This window comes from Heterodontus francisci, unplaced genomic scaffold (genome assembly GCF_036365525.1).
Source record: "Heterodontus francisci isolate sHetFra1 unplaced genomic scaffold, sHetFra1.hap1 HAP1_SCAFFOLD_140, whole genome shotgun sequence".
In the NCBI taxonomy this organism is placed as follows: domain Eukaryota; kingdom Metazoa; phylum Chordata; class Chondrichthyes; order Heterodontiformes; family Heterodontidae; genus Heterodontus; species Heterodontus francisci.
In genome coordinates this window covers 833739-848135 of record NW_027141745.1, presented here as the reverse complement: position 1 = coordinate 848135, position 14397 = coordinate 833739, and positions in this window count along the sequence as shown.

Sequence of the window (14397 nt, the reverse complement as noted above, 5' to 3'; positions counted from 1 at the left end):
GCGGACTCTCGACCTGCACCACCCGCTAACTGGTGGCCATGTCAACGGCGGATCTACTGGTCATTATCACTGAGATCATACTCCGGAGAATCAATAATATTTATTTCCCATTAAATTTCCTGGATCTCACCTCTGTGTGTAGCTCTCGTTATGCCCTGACCCGTGCAGCCGTCGACTGTTCCGTCTGGTTCACCATCGCTTTCACATTTGATCGATTTGTCGCCATTTGTTGCCAGAAGCTGAAATCAAAATATTGTACCAGGAAAACTGCGACTGCAGTTCTATCAACAACTGGCATTCTGTTCTGTCTAAAAAATATTCCCACCTACTTTAGATATAAACCTAAATGGATAATCGACAATGTGGAATGGTGCTGTTCTAATAAGCCAAGCTATTTTACTGACCCTCGATGGATTGGATTTAGAATGTTTGAAAAAGTTTTAACACCATTATTACCATTCATTTTAATTCTGTTGCTGAACGCTCTGACGTTCAGACACATTTTAGTGACCAATCGAGTTCGTCAGAGACTGAGGAGTCAGAGCAAGAACGATAATCACAGTGACTCTGAAATGGACAGAAGAAGGAAGTCTATGATTTTACTCTTCAGCATATCTGGCAGTTTCATATTTCTGTGGCTGGTGTATATTTTATATATCTTTGCTGCTGGTGATCTCTTTGATGGTGAATCTTTTGATATATTTGAAGATGTCGCATATATGCTGCGGAATTTAAGTTGCTGTACAAATACATTTATTTATGTGGTCACTCAGTCCGAGTTCAGAGAGTAGTTAAAAATGCAGTGAAATATGTAGTTACATCAGTTACTAAATTAATTAATAAACAAAGCAAATGAGACCAGCTTTAAGATCCAGTGGTTAATGGACAAGAGGTGACCACTGAAGGTCCAGAAGAAAATAGCCTGTAGGAGTGAATACAAACACTAGAGCTGAAGACGGGGTCGAGAATAGGAGCAGCAGAAGGAAATTAGCAGCGGATATCTGATACACCAAAGAACAGTGAATAAAGAGCAAACCGTGACATTCAGAGGACCTGAAGTAAATGAGCAGGAGTAGTCGGCCATTCCAAGCAGTATTGGGAGAAGCGCAAGAAGTTACTTTCAGAGGATCAGCAATAAATATGCAGCAGGAGTCAGACAGCGCATAGAGCAGCGGGTCGGGGTGGATTGCGGGGGGGGGTGTTGTGGGGGTGGGGGGGAGTGGGGGGGAGTGGGCGCCGACAGGAGACACTGGGAGGACCGGAGGTACGTTATCAGTAATCAAAAAAGCGGAAGAGCAGTTAGAAAATGGAAAGAGAGGACCTTCGTAAAGGGGACAGGAGGAGAGTGATTGCGCTCCCTAAAGGAACTGATGTGAAAGAAGCTTGAACTGGATATGACACCTGTCATTAAACAAGAACCATGCCGTTTAATAAATATGTTAAACTAACTTGATCAATTAACTAAAGCTGTAGAAGCAAACATTTATTTTGAAAAAATGCATTGTCTTCCTGATATTCCACTCGAAATATTTATTCTTAATTGCTTTGGCCCCTTGGGAATATTGAAGTGAATTGTTTACGATAGATGACATGGTTGATAAGAAGATGAAACATTGATGTATAACTGATCTCTATCTACAAGGATGTGTTATTTGTTCACACAATGAACAATGTTAACTTAGGGAGCCGAGGAAATAAGAGATGGACATGCTTTCAGTGTACATCACTCTAATTGCAGAGGTGCCGAGACAGCAGATGAACCTCATGTTAATCGAGTGCAAGAGGGAATTCAAAGGATTTCAAAAGAAGGAATCGGAAGCCCAAAAGATGGAAACCCAAAGTCTTTGTTGGTACAGTGTACAATGGCGTCTGTGGTGTAATTATTTTGAAACACAGTTCAACGTAATGTCCATTCAGAGACAGGAGAACAAAGGGACGGCCTGTGCTGAGAACATTCAAGGAATTCTGGCCTCGAAGGATAAGAAACTTCCACGTTGTCTTCAGAGCTTTTTTGTTAAGTATTTATAGCATCTTGTTCAATGAATTATACTCAATTCATAAGTAACCGTTATTAGTAACTTATTAGATCAGGCACAACAGAGGACCCCATTGTAATAAATTGTAAAATTCAGAACAGAAAATGTTTAAATAAAAGTTTTCTAAGGCTAAAAACCCCAAAACACACAAGGTGCAACTTGTGGCCAGACGTTGAAAAGGGCTAAAACGAAATAACTGGTTGTCAAAACAGGAAATGCTGGAACCACTCAGCAGGTCTGGCAGCATCTGTGGAAAGAGAAGCAGAGTTAACGTTTCGGTTCAGTGCCCCTTCATCGGAACTGATGTAGTTCCAATCCCACCTTCCAACATTTCGCTCTTAGCCGTGCAGATTGTGGTATCTGATGTGCATATCCAGACTCCTTTTCAATGAGTAGAGAGTCTCTGCCTCAACTTCCAGTCAGTTCCGATGAAGGGTCACTGACCCGAAACGTTAACTCTGCTTCTCTTTCCACAGATGCTGCCAGACCTGCTGAGTGGTTCCAGCATTTCTTGTTTTTCTTTCAGATTTCCAGCATCCGCAGTATTTTGCTTATATAACTGGTTGCGAAGTTGTCTGCAATCTTGCTCTGATTAGGCTGCCCACCTTTTTTCATTCAAGGAAGAGAATACATAAGGGGAGCAACCAGACATAGATCCGCAAGACCTGTGAATAAGATGTAATTTGAATTACGAGGTAAAAGATTGCTCAGCAACATAGAATGAATATCAGCAGAAAAGAGGAATAATTTAGCATTTTAAGCTTCCAAGAACCATCGAATCATCGAAACATAAAATGTTTAAGACACAGAAAGAGACCACATTGACCCATATTGTCTGTGCCAGCCAGAAAAGGATCCACCTATTCCAATCCCACCTTCCAAAATTTAGTTCTTAGCCCTGAAGATTGTGGTATCTGATGTGCATATCCAGACTCCTTTTCAATGAGTTGAGAGTCTCTGCTTAACTTCCTTTCAGGCAGTGAGGTCCAGATCCCTACCACCCTCTGGGTGAAAAAAGATTTTCCTCATCTCCCTTCCATTTTTCTAGCATTAAGTTTAAAGCTATGCCCCCTCGTCACTGACCTCTCTGCTCAGGCAAATAGATCCTTCATCTCCACTCGATCCAGGCTCCTCAAGGTTTTGTACATTTCAGTCAGATCTCCACTCAGACTTCTCTGTTCCAAGGAGAATAACCACAGGGTATCCAATCTTTCCTCCTACCTGCATTTTTCCAGTCCTGGCAACATACTCGTAAATCTCCTCTGTACCCTCTCTAGTGCAATTACATTCTTTCTGTCATGAGCTGACTGGAACTACACACAGTACTCAGGTTGTGGCTTAACCAATGAGTTATACAGTTCCTGCATTAATTCCCTCCTATTCTATTCTCTTTATTAGCTAATAAAGGAAAGGTTTCCGTCTGCCTTCTGACCCACCTATCTACCTGTCCTGCTACCTTCAGGGATCTGTGGACATTGACTCCAAGGTCCCTCGCTTCCTGTACACTTCTCTGCATTTTCTCATTTCCTTGTACTCCTTTCCCTTGTATGATGTCCCAAAATGCATCACCTCGCACTTCTCTGGCTGGAATTACATTTGTCACTTGTATGCCCATCTGATCAGACCATCAATATCTACCTGCAGCCTCCGGCTTTGCTCCTTGCAATCTACCAAACAGTCAATTTTCATCTGCTATGCAAACTTCTTGATCATGCCCCCTACATCAAATCCAAATCGTTATTATATACCACAAAAAACAGAGGACCCAGTACTGAGCCCTGCGGAACACCACTGCAAACCGCCTTCCATTCATTAAAACACCCGTCAAAAATTACCCTTTGTTTCCTGCCACTAAGGCAGTTTTGGTATCACCTTGCTGCATTTCCCTGAATCCCATGGGGAGTTTATGTTTTTTTTCATCCAGTCTGCCATGTGGGACCTTGCAAAAAAAACCTTGCTGAATTCTAGGTTGACCACATCAGCTGCTCTGCCCTCATCTATCTTCCTTGTTATTGGTCAAAAAATGTGATCAAGTTGGTCAAGCAAGATCTTCCCTTAACAAATCCATAATGACTATCCTTGATTAACCTGTGCCTTTCTAACTGACAGTTTATCCTGTCTCTCTGAACAGATTCCAATAACTTCCCCACTGCTGAGATTCGACTGACTGGCCTGTAATTATTCAGACTATCCTTCACTCCCATTTTAATAAGAGGTAGAACGTTAGCAATTCTCCAATACTCAAGAACCGCACCCCTGTATCCAGTGATGACCACTGTTCTGAGGACACCATGGATAGCATGTTTAGCAGGATGGTCACGCCGCAGGCAATGGCTGCATGGCCAGAAAATCGATGGCTGTCCAGCAGGAGCAGTGGGCGCCTGCAGGTAGTGCAGGAGTCTCTTGTGGCCATCCCCCTCCCAAACCGATATACCACTTTGGATAGTGTTGGGGGATGGTCTCTCAGGGGAAAGCAGCAACAGCCAGGTTCCTGTACAGCAGGGCAGGAAAAGACTGGGAGATCCATAGTGATAGGAGATTCAATTGTAAGGCGAGCAAACAGACGTTTCTATGGCCGCAAACGAGGCTCCAGGATTGTGTGATGCCTCCGTGGTGCTCAGATCAAGGATGTCTCAGAGTGGCTTTTTCAAGGAAAAAACATGTTGTTCCTTAAGGATTCTACCTCGTTCAAAAGTGGTTTGAATTGGTTGAGTATGTGTTTCTTTGTCCGTTGCTTTGAACAAGAGAGGTGGAATGTCATTACATCCGGAGAACCTTTGCTTCACCACTTTAAAACTAGTAGAGTTAACCCTTTCCGCTAGCAACTTAACAATTTGCTGTATGGTATTTTGCATATATATATAATTATACATATAAATATATTGGATTTTGTGATAATTCCTCTTTCTAAATTACCACATATACCCTGGATTGAATGAACTAATTTCGCTCCAAGCCGAATGGACCTTGTGTTCTTTGTTGCTCTAAATAGGTGGACCATATGGTCACAGAGATCAATCAACTCCAACACTTTAAGACTTTTGCAACATTTATGACAGCATGGTAATATTTTGATCTGAATGTTTGGCCTTACTTTTTCTAAAGTCAGGAATTGGCATTAATTCCTTCGTATATTTGTTTCTATTTATTATCTTTCTAGAGAAAGTCTCTGTAATTATTTGCAGTCAACTTCTGTAACAACTTTAGAGACAGTGGCACAGTGATTAGCACCGCAGCCTCGAGCGACCCGGGTTCAATTCTGGCTACTGCCTGTGTGCAAGATCTCCCTGTGTCTGCGTGGGTTTCCTCCGGGTGCTCCGGTTTCCTCCCACAGCTAAAAGACTTGCAGGTTGATAGGTGAATTGGCCATTATAAATTGCCAGTAGTGCAGGTAGGTGGTAGGGGAATATAGGGACAGGTGAGAATGTGGTAGGAATATGGGATTAGTGTAGAATTAGTATAAATGGGTGGTTCATGGTCGGCTGAGACTCGGTGGGCCGAAGGGCTTGTTTCAGTGCTGTATCTCTAAATCTAAATTACTGTCTCTGATAAATTCATTGGAAACCACGAAACATGCAAATAATTCTTTTTGACATTTAAATCAATAATAAATAAATTAATATGAGTTGCTATTCCAAGCACTCAAAAGGAAATCGACATGAGTTTAAAGGGAAATGAACATACATAATTTTCTGAAACAGTTAATGGAAATACCGTCTAGGTGGTTGCTGGGTATTGAGGAAAAACATATTTTAAATTAAATACATGAAAGATATTATCAACTGACGACACAATTATTTGAATTTGGGAAACTGAGATGAAAAAAAAAATCACTATGATTAGGTGCGTTTCCTATCAACAGTAAAGGGGCATCTGAGGTAAATAATAAGACATCGTGCATAATCTGTTGTTTTAATTGTATGTACTTACATGATGATAGCTTAGCAATTAACTGCACTCCTGTGAAAGAATAATGATTGTCATTGAGTGAGGTGATCAGCAGGTGGGGTGACAGTCTTCAATATGAGGAGTATCAATGAAGTTTTAACAGATAATAACATTCTTCATCATCAGTAGTCATTTGGGATTATGAAATTTTAGAAGATAAGAAAATGTAAAATTTGTGCAGATCACACCACTCATGAGCTAGAGAACAGAACGAGTGGTCAACAACAATAAATAGATTAAGGAGAAGGCATATTTTGTGTCTGGGGAATTGGAGGTTCTTGGAATGGTGTTTTAAAATGACTAACGTTACTTAACCCTCATAATAATTAATCAGTGGGCACATTAAGAAAGAAATTAGTCAATGTCATACTTAGTGAATGATAACATGATTAAGAAATGGCCTGCAACGTTTCATTGGATTCACAATTAAACATTCATCTCCAATATAAATGTGCTCAGGTGGGGTAAAATCAGTTGAGCTGCACGTATCTTTAAAAAGGCAACTATTGTGTCGCAACTTGCAATAAGCTATTTGAGTTATAAGAGAAACCACTTTCTATTTTAACCTCACTTATATTAAGCCAATAGGAGAGAAATTATTTGAGTATGACCACTGTGATTTAGAAGTGCAACAACGGCTGAGACGAAGGCAAAGGAATTATTATTGGAGGAATCAAATGAAATAAAAGATGGTAAGACATGGAATCAAATGGAATGTTGATTTTTGAAGCAAAAATAAGCCATTTTAAATATTGTATTGGATAATAAAGTTTCTTCAACGCTCAACAGTTGGTGAGTGACAGTTGTTGGAGAATAGGTCCAAATAGCTGGGTTGGCAACTAAAGGTAATATAGTAGGTAGGCTTGTTTTTAGGGAATAAAGGTCCATAGTTAATATAATATATGTTTTGGGAAATTAAAGGGGATACATTAAGAGTAAGTCATGACAGGGCAGCTCGACAACGTGGTGTGCGCCTCCTGTGTAATGTGTGTCGTCAGGGACACTTCCAATGTCCAGGGCGAGCATGTGTGCAGGAAGTATCTCCAGCTGCAGCTATTCGAAATCCGCGCGTTTTGTATCTACAGCGGGCTGGGGACACTGTGGTGCATCTGCGAGGCTGAGATCATCGTGGATAGCAAATACATGGTGGTAGTCACACTGCAGGTAAAGACGGCTCATGCAGAAAGGAAATGGGTGACCCCCAGGCAGAGTAGCAGAACTCGGCAGGTAGTGCAGGAGACCCCTTGGTCCAACTCCATATCTATATTCCGCTTTGGACAATGTTGGGGGAGATAGCTTCTCAGGGGAATGCGGCAAGAGCTAAGTCTGTGGCACCACGGGTAGCTCAACGCACAGGAGGGGAGGGAAAGGAATGGGGAAACTATAGTAATAGGGGATTTTATCGTAAGGGGTATAGACAGGCGTTAATGTGGCTGCAAACATGATTCCAGGCTGGTATGTTGCCTGCTTGTTGCTTGGGTCAAAGATATCATGGAACGGTTGCATGACATTCTGACAGGGGAGGGTGAACATTCAGAGGTTGTGGTACACATTGGTACCAACGATATAGATAGAAAGAGGGATGAGGTCCTGCAACAAGTATTCAGGGTGCTAGGTAGCAGATTAAAAAGCAAGACTTCAAACGTGCTAATCTCTGGATTACTCCCGGTGCAACGTGCTAGTGAGTAGAGGAACAGAAGGATAAAGCAGATGAATGCATGGCTGAGCACATGGTGCAGGAGGGAGGGCTTCAGTTTCCTGGATCACTGGGTCTGTTTCTGGCAAAGCTGGGACCTGTACGGCTGATGAATTGAGGGCGCTGATTCGCACATGGGAATATATTATTGCTATCACTCTAGTTCTGAGGTTAGCTTTCTCTCTGTCTCCATATTCTTTCCCTGTGTCTCTATCTCCCTCCATGCTTTCTCTTCTCTGCTTCTGTTTCATACGCTCCTTCTCCATTTAAACCTTAAATAAATAATTTTTAAAAAATGCCACACACAGCAATGTGATTTGTCCTTATTTGAAATGGCGAGGCAGATTCAGCAGCTTGTTGCCAGTTTAAAGAAGGTGTTTCGCCCTTTTTGGGGACTGAAATCTGGCTATTGTCACATTGCTGCTTGTGGGATTTTGGTGTGCATCAGGTACCCTGCAGCAGTTCCTACATGACAACAATGAGGACACTTTAAAATTCAGCTTCCTGAGGGTCTGAGTGTGGGTTTCTCTGTGTTTTTACAAGAATTTTACAACAATTGCAAGAGCTGAAGGTGAAGCTGTATAAAGGCTTGTTATAAGTTTAAAGACGGATTTTAGCATTTTCTGAGGTCTGTGATGGGATATCAGGCGATAATAACATTGTGGGATCCAGCTGTGCATGCAGTCCCTGCATCAATTCCTACATTACAGATGAGGCAGAAACAGAAGGAGAGAAAAAAGAGTCTGAGTGAGAAACAACTGGAGGTGGCAGGTTAAACGCACACAGAGAAAGACAGACGGAGTGTGGGTGAGGGAGGGAAGGCGGAGAAAGATGGAGAAAGAAAGAGAGTGAGAGAGAGAAAACAATCAGCACTCAAAACCTTGGGAAACTGAATTTTGAAGTGTAACCATTGCTGGGATCTTGCTGTGCACATATTGCCTGCATAATTCCCTGCATTGTAACATTGACTGCATTTTAGAAGTGAATTCATTGTGTATAAAGCTCCCATGAAAGCCTGGAATTAAAGTCCTGAGCTTGAAGCCGGTGTAATTCCCGAATAATGCCGGTATTTTGGGCAGTGCCGTGAATTTGAGGGTGAAATGAAATATGCAGCAGCCATTTGAATTGAGAGTGTAGTTCTGAGAGTGGATTTCTCTCTCTCTCTCTATCTGTCTCTCTGAGTGAGAGTAACAGGAGAGAGAGAGAGACGCAGGAGAGCGAAGGAAACATGGAGGGAATCAGAGAGGGGAGAGAGGGGTATCCGGCTGTGATCACACTGTTGCTTGTGGGATCTTGCTGTGCACCAATGGCCTACAGCATTTCCAACATTGCAAAAGTGACGACCACTTAAAAATTAATTCATTTGATTGTCAAATGCTTCTGTGACTCAGCAATTAAATGGCTGAAATGTGAAGGTTTGTCAAGGCTTGTTATCATTCCCAAATAATGCTGGCGTTTTCGGATATGGGATGAATTTGACAGTGATATGAAACTCCTGGGGGCTATTTGATTTCAGATTTTCAGGGATGGGAATGTGGATTTCTCTCTATGCTTCTCCAGGAGACGGGGTGCGGGTCGCCAGTGTTTGTGTGTTTTTACAATGAGGAAGAAACAGATGTAGAGAGACACACAGAGAAAGAGAGAGAGAAAGAGAGAGGGAGACAGCAGGAAATGTCATGGTAATCACATTCCCACTTCCCAGTCTCTGGCTCTGTGTCGGGGGATGTGTTTGTAATATGGGGATTCACTAAGAGATTGTTTTCTGTCAGTGAGTGAGTGAAAGAGCACTGGGCTCTTGCTGTACTTTATTTCTGTTCATAAATGCTTTGCTTTGTTTGAATCAATTTTATTTCTCTTATTCCCAAGGAGAATATTTTCGGAATCTGCAGCTGTGATGATGCAGATGGAGAACCTTTTGGCCACGTGGAATTCTCAGACAACAGCTTTAGCCAGAGAGGGAAATAATAATAAATATATATATGTGTCATCGTCAAATTCATTTCTAGCTACATAAAAGAAGACTGTGTGTTTTCGGGGCTAACAGAAAAACAAAGTGGTGGGGCGGCACAGTGGCGCCATGGCTGGCATTGTAACTTCACAGCTCCAGCGTCTCGGGTTCGATTCTGGGTGTTGCCTGTGTGGTGTTTGCAAGTTCTCCCTGTGACTGCGTGGATTTTTGGCGGGTGCTGCGGTTTCCTCCCACAGCCAAAGACTTGCAGGTGACAGGTAAATATTGGCAGTTGTAAATTGCCCCTGGTGCAGATAGAACGCAGGAAATATGGGATTACTGTCGGGTTAGTACAAATGGGTAGCTGTTGGGCAACACAGACACGGTGGACCGAAGGGCCTGTTTCAGTGCTGTATCTCGAAATAAAATGCTCAGTATTTCCAGCATTGTTTTTATTTCAGATTTACAACATCCACAGTATGTTTATTTTGTGTTCTCAGAGGGTCTGTGGATTTTTTCCCCACAAGGGACGGGGTTGGAGGGTCTCCGAAGGAAATAGATTGGGAAGCGCTGCTCCAGAACAGTCAATGTAATCCTGTAGATTTCCCTCTCTCGCTGCAACTTGTTCCCTGTACCTTCCTCCGTTTTCCGAGCTCTGTTTCTTCACATCTCTAAATTTCTATCTCTGTATCTATCAACATCCTTTCTATCTCTGCCCCTCTCTGGAGTCTCACAGGTTTCCATTGTCACTCTCTTTCAGCGACGTTCTGCTTCTTTATCTGTCTCTCACAGTCCATTTCTTCTCTCACTCACCTCCAAATCGCTGAATCTTTCCATCTCTGCTCCTCCTTTCCTTCAGGATTATCTCTGCATTTCCCCCATCCCCCATCCTGGGACACCCCTCTCTATTCTGTAAACACATCTTACTTTGCATCTTTGCTCCTCCACATCTTTCTGTCTTTGCATCTCTCTCTTTGTCTGGGATCTTTCTCAATATCGTCATCTCTCTGTGTATGTCTCCATTTCTCTCTCTCTCTGCCTTTCTCGATATTTAAGACCCTCTGTTCTCAGTTTCTCTCTCACTGCTTTGTGACTCCCTGCATCTCATTCTCCATCTCACTTTACATTTATTTTTCTCTCTCTCTGTTCTGTCCTAATCCCGGCATCTGTTTTCTGTGTCTTTGCCTCTTTGCCTGGGGGTGGATTTGAACTCGCTGCCTTGATGTTGTGCAGGGTGATTGTGAACAGGGATCCTGCTTTCCACCTCTCCCCAGTTTTGCTCCCATTGAGGTAAAAACAGGGGAGAGATGCTGAACGGGCAGCCGATTCAGACCTCTCCTCCCTTCCACCCTCCTATGCGCAATTGGCACCAGGTCCAAGTCTAGCCCAGTGTTTCTTTGCCGCTCTGTGTATCTGCTGCCCGACAGTCTCTGCCTGTATTCTTGTGGCTCAATGGGGCAAGGGACAGATCAACCATGATCTAACATGGGTGGGAAAGGCTCAAAGGGCTGAATAGCCTCCTCCCGTCCCTGTGCCAGTCAGTATGTGCGTTAGTTTGTGTCTCCCTCTGTTTGATTTCCTGACGCCGATGGGGAGAACAGGTGAAGCACCTTTCTGTAGAGAGGGAAGTGGCTGGGCGAGGATGTTCCTGTGCGTTAAAGGCTCAGAATGCCAGCAGGTCCTTGCTCTATGCCCGGATTTGTGTTTGGCCGGACAGCAGTTAAAAGTCCTGGGGTCTGGAAAAGTCTTGGGGAATATTGATTTGGGTGTTCAGGTCCATTGTTCCCTGAAGGTCGCAGCGCAGATCAATAGAGTGGTCAAGAAGGCATACGGCATGCTTTCCTTCATCGGATGGGGTATTGAGTGCAAGAGTTGGCAGATCATGTTACAGTTGTATCTGACTTTGGTTCGGCCACATTTGGAATACTGCATGCAGTTCTGGTCGCCACATTACCAAAAGGATGCAGATGCTTTGAGAGGGTGCAGAGGAGATTCAACAGTATGTTGCCTGGTATGGAGGGCGTTAGCTATGAAGGGAGGTTGAGTAGATTAGGATTATTTTCATTAGAAAGACGGAGGTTGAGGGGGGACCTGATTGAGGTGTACTAAATCATGAGAGGGAAAGACAGGGTTGATTGCAAGAAGCTTTTTCCCAGAGTGGGGTATTCAATTACTCGGGGTCACGAGTTCAAAGTGAGAGGGGAAATGTTTAGGGGGGATATGCGTGGAAAGTTCTTTATGCAGAGGGTGGTGGGTGCCTGGAATGCATTGCCAGCGGAAGTGGTAGACGCGGGCACGATAGTGTCTTTTAAGATGTATCTAGACAGATGCATGAATGGGCAGGAAGCAAAGAGATACAGACCCTTAGAAAATAGGCAACATGTTTAAATAGAGGATCTGGATCGGCGCAGGCTTGGAGGGCCGAAGGAGCCTGTTGCTGTGCTGTAATTTTCTTTGTTCTTTGTTCTTTGTTCAGCTGATGGAATTCCAGTGGCTTATCCAGACCAGGAATTAATGTGAATTAAGTATTGCTGGGAATTGGAGCTACACCCAGGAAAGTGATGGAGGTTGTAATAACACAGGGGTTGGGGGTGGTGAGGTGCGGGCTGTTCACGGGGGAGTTGATACAGGGTGCGAATTAGTAGAGTGGGGGGCTTTACAGGACAAGGAGCGTCTTAAGAAAGGGGGGGTGTTTACAGTGGGAGCAGGGGTGAGAATTAGAGGGGAATAATCAAAGAGAGAATGAGTTATGTTAAAAATGGGAGGGAGAGGGAGGATTCGCCAGGTTTAAAATGGGAGGGGGCAGTGGGAAGTCTGCAGGTTTAAATTGGGAGGGGGAGGATTCTCCAGGTTTAAAATGGGAGGGGGCAGTGGGAAGTCTCCAGGTTTAAATTGGGAGGGGGAGGATTCTCCAGGTTTAAAATGTGAGGGGCAGTGGGGATTCTCCAGGTTGAAAATAGGAGAGGGCAGTGGGGATTCTCCAGGTTGAAAATGGGAGGGGGCAGTGGGCATTCTCCAGGTTGAAAATGGGAGGGGCAAGTGGGCATTCTCCAGGTTGAAAAAGGAAGGGGCAGTGGGGATTCTCCAGGTTGAAAATGGGAGCGGGCAGTGGGCATTCTCCAGGTTGAAAATGGGAGGGGGCAGTGGGCATTATCCAGCTTGAAAATGGGAGGGGGCAGTGGGGATTCTCAAGGTTTAAAATGGGAGGGGGCAGTGAGTATTGTCCAGTCCGTTCATGGGGGTGGGGGTGGGAGGTGGTTATATGTGGGACTGTTCGCAGAGTGGATGGTGGTTAATTACTTGGGGTGCTGTTCACAGGAGGAGCATTAGATGGGGGTCTGTTCCTGGGGTTATTTACATTGGGGGGGGGGGGTCTGGTTACAGGAGGGGTATTGGATGAGTGTCTGTTTCTGTAGGTAATTAAATGGGGGTCTGGTCACAGGAGGGGTATTTAAACAGGAGTCTGTTCCTGGTAGTACTTTAAATGGGGGCCTGGTCACAGGAAGGGTATGGGATGCCAGTCTCTACGCAGGGGGGATTTAGATGGGAGTCTGTTCACAGGAGGGGTGTATAGATGGGCGCCTGTTCATGGGGATATTTAGATGGGAGTCTGTTCACAGGAGGTGTATTCAGTTGGGAGTCTGTTCGTATGAAGGGTATTAGAAAGGAGTCTGTTCACAGGAGGGGTATTTTGATGGGAGCCTCTTCACAAGAAGGGTATTGGATGGGGGTCGGTTAGCATGGGGGTATCATCTAGGGTTCTGTAGACCAGGGGTATTTACGTGGTGAGTGGGAGCCGCTATTTGCAGATGTGAATAAATTACAGGGGGGATATAAATTGTGGGGGGGGGGGGAAGCAAATTGCGGGGGGGATAAATTGTGGGGGGATAAATTGCGAGGGGATATAAATTGCAGGGGAATATAAATTGCGGGTGGGGGATATAAATTGCCAGGCGGTATAAATTGCTGGGGGATATAAAAATTGCGTTGGAGATATAAATTGTGGGGGGACATAAATTGTGCGGGGAATACATTTCGGGCAGGATATAAATTGCGGGGTTGGATAAATTGCGGGAGGGGGATAAATTGCGGGGGGGATATAAATTGCGGGGGCGATACTAATGGCGGGGGGTTAGGGTTAGGAAAAGAAAGAGAAAATGAAAGTCAGAAATAGAGATAAAGAAAGAGAAAAGACAGAATGAGAAAAGACAGAAAGAGAGATAAAGAAAGAGAGAGAAAAAGAAAGAGAGGAAAGACAGATAGAGACAGAGAAACAGAAAAGAGAGAGAATATCAGGCAAATAGAGAAAAGACAAAGTCAGAAATATAGAAACGACAGAAATTCAGAAATAGAGAAAAGACAGAAAGTCAGAGAAATAGAGAAAAGACAGAAAGTCAGGGAAATAGTGAAAGGCAGAGCCAGACAGAGAAATAGAGACAAGACGGAGAGACAGAGAAATAGAGAAAAGACAGAAAGAGACATAGAAAGAGAGAAAAAGAAGGAGAGAAAAGACAGAGACAGGGAAACAGAAGAAAGAGAGAAAGTCAGACAATTAAAGAAAAGACAAAGTCAGAAATATAGAAAACACAGAAACTCAGAAATAGAGAAAAGGCAGAAAGTCAGAAATCGAGAAAAGACAGAAAGTCAGATAAATAGAGAAAAAACAGAGAGAGAAGTAGAGAAAAGACAGAAAGTCAGAGAAAAAGAGAAAAGATAGAAAGTCAGAGGAATAGAGAAAGGACAGAAAGTGCCAGAGAAAAAGAGGAGTG